The sequence below is a fragment of the Capsicum annuum genome, chromosome 5 (assembly GCF_002878395.1).
Source record: "Capsicum annuum cultivar UCD-10X-F1 chromosome 5, UCD10Xv1.1, whole genome shotgun sequence".
NCBI classification, from domain to species: Eukaryota; Viridiplantae; Streptophyta; class Magnoliopsida; order Solanales; family Solanaceae; genus Capsicum; species Capsicum annuum.
In genome coordinates, this window is record NC_061115.1 from 85436307 (window position 1) to 85443347 (window position 7041).

Sequence of the window (7041 nt, forward strand, 5' to 3'; positions counted from 1 at the left end):
AACTAAACTCCAAATATTAACTGACGAATCTTTTCAACCCAAAAGATAGACATAAAAGAGGCGTGAGTAACTTTCTAGAAGTTATAAAAAACTTCTTAAAAATTTGAATTTGAAAATAAAGGAGGAAAAAAAGTCCTAACTAAGTTCTAAAATTAATTGATGCCTTTTGGAAGTAAAAAGAGACGTAACTTCCATCAAGATATAAAAAACCTTTTAACCCAAATACCCCTAACTTTAAACAACTAAAAAGATATTTTAACCAGATAAAACTATAACTAACTCTAACTTTAGAGTTTTAATTTTATCTAAACTCTAATTAATTTGAATTTAAATTTTGAATAATGTTATCTCAACTCTTTTATTATTATCTCTGTAATTAAAAAAACTACAACAATACTATAAATATATATCGATATATTTCAATATCTTCATCAGAAAAAAAAGTACAATTCAATATCTATCAAAAAAATGTCTGCTAAAATCTATATCTATATATATTATAAAGCAAAGAACGAAGCACAAGAAGAAACCACGTGGCAAGCTATTGGTAAGCCACGTGGCAATTCTTAGGACACCACTATTAAGTGTTGTAATAAAAATTTTGTATTAAAGAATATTAAAAATTGAATTCGAAAATTAAGGAGGGAAAAAAAGAGTCCCAACTAAGCTTTAAAAATTAAGTGATGAATCTTTTCAACCCAAAAGATAGACGTAAAAAGAGGCCTGAGTAACTTTCAGGAAGTCATAAAAAACTTTTAGAAATTTTGGATTAAAGAATATTAAAAATTTAAATTTAAATTTAAAAATAAAGGAGGGAAAAAGAGGGTCCTAACTAAACTCTAAAAATTAATTGATGAATTTTTCCAATCCAAAAGATAGACATAAAAAGATGAGTGAGTAACTTTTTGAAAGTTATAAAAAGTTTATTTTTTTAAATTTGAATTTGAAAATAAAGGAGGAAAAAAAAGGTCCTAACTAAGCGCTAAAAGTTAATTGATGTCTTTTGGAAGTAAAAAGAGGCATAACTTTCAGCAAGTTATAAAAGCTTTCTAACCCAAATAACCCTAACTTTAAGAAACTAAAAATATATTTTAACCAGATAACAATTTTGAAATTTACTAACTATAACTAACTCTATAACTTTAGGGTTTTAATTTTATCTAAACTCATAGTATTTATCAAGAATTAATTTGAATTTGAATTTTGAATAATGTTATCTCAACCCTTTTATTATTATCTTTGTAATTCAAAAGCTACAACAATACTATAAATATACATCGATGCATTTCAATATCATCATAAAAAAATACTATTCAATATCTATCAAAATATGTCAGCTAAAATCGACTCTATAAGTAAGATATCAAATACTAAGATGCAATGGAATTTAAAGATTCGTATAGTGTGGTTGTGGCATGTTTCAGAACATGAAAATCCCAATAAGATACTATTACTAGAAATTCTTTTGAAGGATGACACGGTATAAGTACTTCATTGTCTATTTTCCTATAATGTTTCTTCTTTTTTCTTTTAAAAACCATATGACACTTCTATGTCTTGATTTTTTTATAAGGTGATCGTATTCAGGCATCCATTGGAGTTTCCGTTATCCCTAAGTTCATATCGAAAATAAAAGAACTAGAGTTATATTCTATGAAAAATTTCATTGCAGTACCAAACAAGTCAAAAGTCTCGACCAATGATAACAAAATAAAATTGATGTTCATTCATAGAAAACTAGTTGATTCATGCTTTGACCAAACTTTGTTTAATTTTCATCTATTTGATCATTTGATAAACCAAGTCGATATTGATGAGACTAAGCTTCTCGGTAATTATTCTTTACACAAATTTTTCAGTTTGAATGCCTCGCAAATTAAATGTCATGCTAAGTATTTTAAAAAAAAAAATTGGATAGATATTGTAGGAGAGATCGTTGCTTATGAACCTGTTCAAGAATAAAAATACGGTGATAAATCCAGTGCTTTTATGAATATGGAACTTCAAGATTATGAGTAAGATTGTATATATAATTATACTCATTGATATATTTTAATTTTTTTCATTTTTAATATGATTAAATTATTCATTTTCTATGAAGTAATATCATAATTAAACCTACTTTGATAAACAAACCATATGGTTCAACTGAAATCTTTTTATTTCGGGAAAAAATATAGCAAATTCAAGTAATAGTAACATATTATTCTAGATTGAAAATATCAATGCAAATAGGGATAGTTTGACATTAAAAATATCATCAACCTAAAATTTTGATTAATTTATACGTGAAAATCAGCTCTGAAAAATTGACACAAAGTCTATGAAAATCAGTCTGTTATTAGTGCGTATTCTTACCTTTAAACATTCACCTTCTCCAGTCAACTTGATATATTTCAAGTTTTTTTTTTCATCTTAATATGATTAAATTAAACATTTTCTATGAAGTGATAGCATCATTAAACTACTTTCATAAACAAATCATATGGCTCAACTGGAATTTTTTTATATCTGGAAAAAATATATCAAATCCATGTAATAGCAACACACTATCTTAGATTTAAAATATCAATGCAATCAGGGATAGTTTGACATTAGAAATATCAGCAACCTAAAGTAGATGAAATTAAGTTACACGTGAAAGGTCAGTCCTGAAAAATTGAAATTTTATGGGAACCAGTCTCTTATTATTGTATGTTATTACCTTTTAAACATTTATCTTCTCCCGTCAGCTGGCTTCCTCAGGAGACTTTAGGGAGAGTTTTTTCTCTCTCAGAATTTAAATTAAAGAAAAAGGAAACATGTTATATCTTAACTCATACCTCATATGTAAATCAGCTGTCATTGGCCACGCGTCTTTAAGATAACTGTAAATTTCAAACCCAAAAAATTTCATGATTATATTTCAAGTTTTTTTATTTTTTATATGATTAAATTGTGTATTTTTTTAATGAAGGAATAGCATAATTAAAGCTACTTTCTGGAAGGAATTTATTGAACAGATTCGTCTACACTGGGATGGATCTACTGATAAGCCTGGCATTGTTGTTATGCAACTCATACTGGCACACAAGTTTAATGATTTTCAACTAACGATGTACATTTTAAAAATTTACGTAAAGTATATCTATCCGCATTTGATTACATATATATACACAAATGTAGGAAATTCTCTATACATAAGTTTTGGACTACTTCAAAACTATGGATTAATTCTGAACTGCCTAAAGTGGCAGATTTTATTTCCAGGTTTATACATACTCCTACATTCTCTATCTCTATTCTTTTAGTTACCTAGAGAAGTTATTATATGATAGATATTTTAACAAACTTCAATACATGTAGAATGAAAGATTTACGTGGAGATAAATCTGAGAGGATTAGTCAACTATCCTCTCAACATAGCTATTCTAATTCGGTTGAGTTTGCTTCTGAAGCGGCTGTACTTAAAACTACCAAGTAGTTAATTGAGTTCATGGACGTGAGTAACACAATTCATTTATTTCAATATTAAATTATAGTGTGACAAGTGGCTATTGTTTTAACCATGCTATTTTTTAATAAATATACAAATGGAGCTTCTACATTGCTGCAACCATATTACATATAAACCTTGATAAAAATGGTCATACCTGAGCTATAAGTATTGCAGTAGGAAGATTGATTAACTTGGCAATAAATTTTACTGTAAAACGTGTGAAAGTCTTGAGAGTTTTGCAATTCACAGGGTTTAGAAAAATCATGATTAAATTAAATAATAATTATAAAAAATAAAAAATTTTGCTCAAACTTCCTTTGCAAGTATAAATTATTCTTGAAAGTAAAACATCTTGCAGAGTCTTATTGCTCTGGCACCAACATCCTATAAAACTTACACCAACATGCTATAAAACTTACAGGAAAGACTACCACTAAATTAGTGAATGGATTACTTGAGGTAAAAATTAACAAAATCATATTTGAATATATTTGTTTAATCTTTTCTAATATCACTATTTATTTTAGAATGTTGGTGTATCTTTATATCCATTGGAGTTGGATAACATTTTGGATAGAGAGGTCATGTTTAAAGTGGCAGTCAAGAAAGACAGTATAGATCAACATGATGAAGTTTATACTATTCTTAAATTTAGTGATAATAAGGATCTCCTCAAGCAATATCATCCCCATCCGAGTGAAGAAGCATGTAATGTATGTTCACATACATTACTTTCAGAAAAATTAAAATTTTTTGGTTTATGTTACAATAAACTAACTTTGAATATAAATTGTTGTTGATATTATTATTTTTATTTCACAGTATCCAGATTTCAATCATGAACAACTCGCACCTATAGACAATGATTTAATGGTGATTTCGTTAGACACTTATATGAAGATATATTAATCATTTGTTAAAGTTCATAAATATGCCTGATTTTGACAAATTTCATTTTATTGAAATTTTAGGATTCTTCAGCTGAGAATGAAGTGAACTCTGCTTCAAATACTCCTGCAAAGAGAAGCAGACCTAAGAGTGAATCATCTGTGATAGATGTTGATGAAGATCCCGGTGCACAACTCTCCAGCAATAAAAAAAAGTCATAAAAAAAAAGAAAATAACATGTGTCGCAGATCATTTAGGAGACTTGAATAAGATACATTCTGCGGGATGTAATTTTTTCTATTTTCAGCATTGATTTTATTATGGACTAAATGTTATGATAATTTTTCAACAATTTATAAGTAATTTTATGATTCTCTTATCGTATTTTAATTTATTAGTTGTTGATGATTTTTTGCTACAATAACTATTTCATATAATTTTTTGGCACTCAATAAATAAAGCAACTCTCGGTATTCCAAAGGATCTATTTCAATACAAGTTTCTATAATGGCATTGTTGAGTTGAACATTGTAAGTATACAATTATGATCATCTTGAAGCTTTTGAAAGAGTACTATGTAGAAGCTAGATTATTGTTGTGATGCTTTAAGATTAGAGTCATTAAGAAAATGTATATTTACAACTGCTAGCTAAGATTAGCAAGTACATGGTACAACAATCCACCTTGCTAAAAAGCTAGATTAGTGTTGCAGTGACAAATATGGTGCAAAGTTCAACTTACAAAGCACCATGCTAAGTTAAAAGATGGCCTAATCAAATGATTCTCAGGCTGATAACTAGGATAACCAAAATATGAAGTCAGCCAATAATTTACTCTTTCTACCTCACAATAACTTTTTCCAGGATAACTAAAGCAATATAATTTCTAAAGAGAACTAGAAAACTCAGTCACACGATATGTTGAAGAAATAAAAGTTGTGACATCAGAAAAAAAAGTGATTTTTTTCTATATTATGGGACTAGGACAGAATGGATTAAACTAAAACATATACTAGCTAAATACATGGGAGCTGCTGAGATAGCAGAGCACATCTTCTTATCAAGATCAGTGGCTTTACAGCTATTGGCTTTAGCTAGGTGGAAGCTGGACAAAGAATAAACTTTGGATTCTCTAAAAGCTTAGCTAACCTATTCACCTCGAAAATGAGTTGTCGACGGTTGGCAGAGCTTCTTGATGAAAATTTAAGTTACCTAACATCGATGTCCTGGAGAAAGACATCAGAGAATTGGATAAACACAAGAAGAGATATTCTTATGGGAATATAGGAGATCATGCATAGGTGCATTGCATATTTAGCTCAATGACCAACTCTGCAAGGCCATGGGACAAACCACCACCACCACCACCACCCCACCACCCCCCAAAAAAAAAGGTCTTTTGGCTAGGTGGTTTAAACCTTATGGACCACAGGATTACTCTGCCTAATACAACAGTTCCACGGTATCCCACCCCCTGTTTCAATAATAATAAAGCCTATGTTTTCTTTTATTTGAAATTTTTCCTCGTAACTTTATTTATTTTGCACGGTTGTTACATAATGATTCATATTATATTATATTGTATTTCTCAACTCAACTTAACTGCTTCGTTACATGTGGAAAAGAGATCTATAATAGTCCTTCTTGAGTAAGAAGCATTTTTATGATTATGGTAGTTCATATATTGTTATTCATGATATTGATTCAATTCAAGATCACCGAGAATTGAAAGCTTTTGATGGTATGTTATTCAATTTATAAGCTTAAACATAATTCAAATTAGTCAAATTAGTTAGCACTCACAAATCCAATGTGTTCTTGGAACTAATTCAATAGATTTCAGTAGATGTATTTTATCTGTATTTTGTACACGAGGCTCGTTGTGTTTATAGGCCTTTAGATTATGATCTAAGTTTTGTTAACCGGATTTATTTGCAGTTATCAAGGTTATTTACAAAGTGACCAAAGAACCTTTCTCAGTTACCTTTTAGTTCAACTGTAAGCAGATAATTCCCGAAGGCTGAAATCGAATACAGTGCAGTACTTGCACCACAGAACCTATTGTACCTGTCAATCAAACTAGAAGCATGAAGCAGAACTGTATAAGTACCTCTTCCCGTTGTTCCATGTATTGACAGATCCAATCAGCTTGTGCATGTTCAACTGTATGTAGAGATTTACTATCATTTTAACCCTTCGGCGTAACTGAAACTTTAGGTATTCTCTCATCTTTGACTTCAGCCACTGATGAATCTGCGGAAGGAACCCAATCTTCTCGAGCAGTTGATATAATACCAATAGAACCTGCAAAAATTCAAGTGATCACGAACTTAACTTCTTTTTTCCTAACACAAAACTTCTCACTATCGCCAATTTTGAAAATTAACCATGATTGTTTTCATCATTACATTCATTTAATTGGGAAGTACCACTTGAAAGCTTCCGAGGACGCTCAATTCCTGGAAAATTCAAGTATAGCCAATCTAAAGCAGTTTCAAACGTGGCTCAGATTGAATGACATTAAAGTTTTTGACTAATTAGTATATTCAATAACTAACCACTCTCACATATAATCGAAAAGAAACTCTAGAAGACAATTAGCTTTGGATAACACATATCCAACATCCATATCACCTTGAATATCACCACCAATTGACCAATGTGGCCTTGTGTTTA

The 7041-nt window shown here is 29.7% G+C and overlaps 1 long non-coding RNA gene across 1 annotated transcript in view; it reads right to left on the reverse strand.

The window, feature by feature from the left end:
* Positions 1–4252: 4252 nt before the first annotated feature.
* LOC107852082 overlaps positions 4253–7041 on the reverse strand; it is a 27944-nt gene continuing 25155 nt past the window's right edge. The window contains exons 15-16 of the long non-coding RNA XR_001669265.2: positions 6476–6669; positions 4253–4492 (exon numbers count right to left, since the gene is read on the reverse strand). This is a non-coding gene — a long non-coding RNA (uncharacterized LOC107852082). The remainder of the gene's footprint in view (positions 4493–6475; positions 6670–7041) is intronic.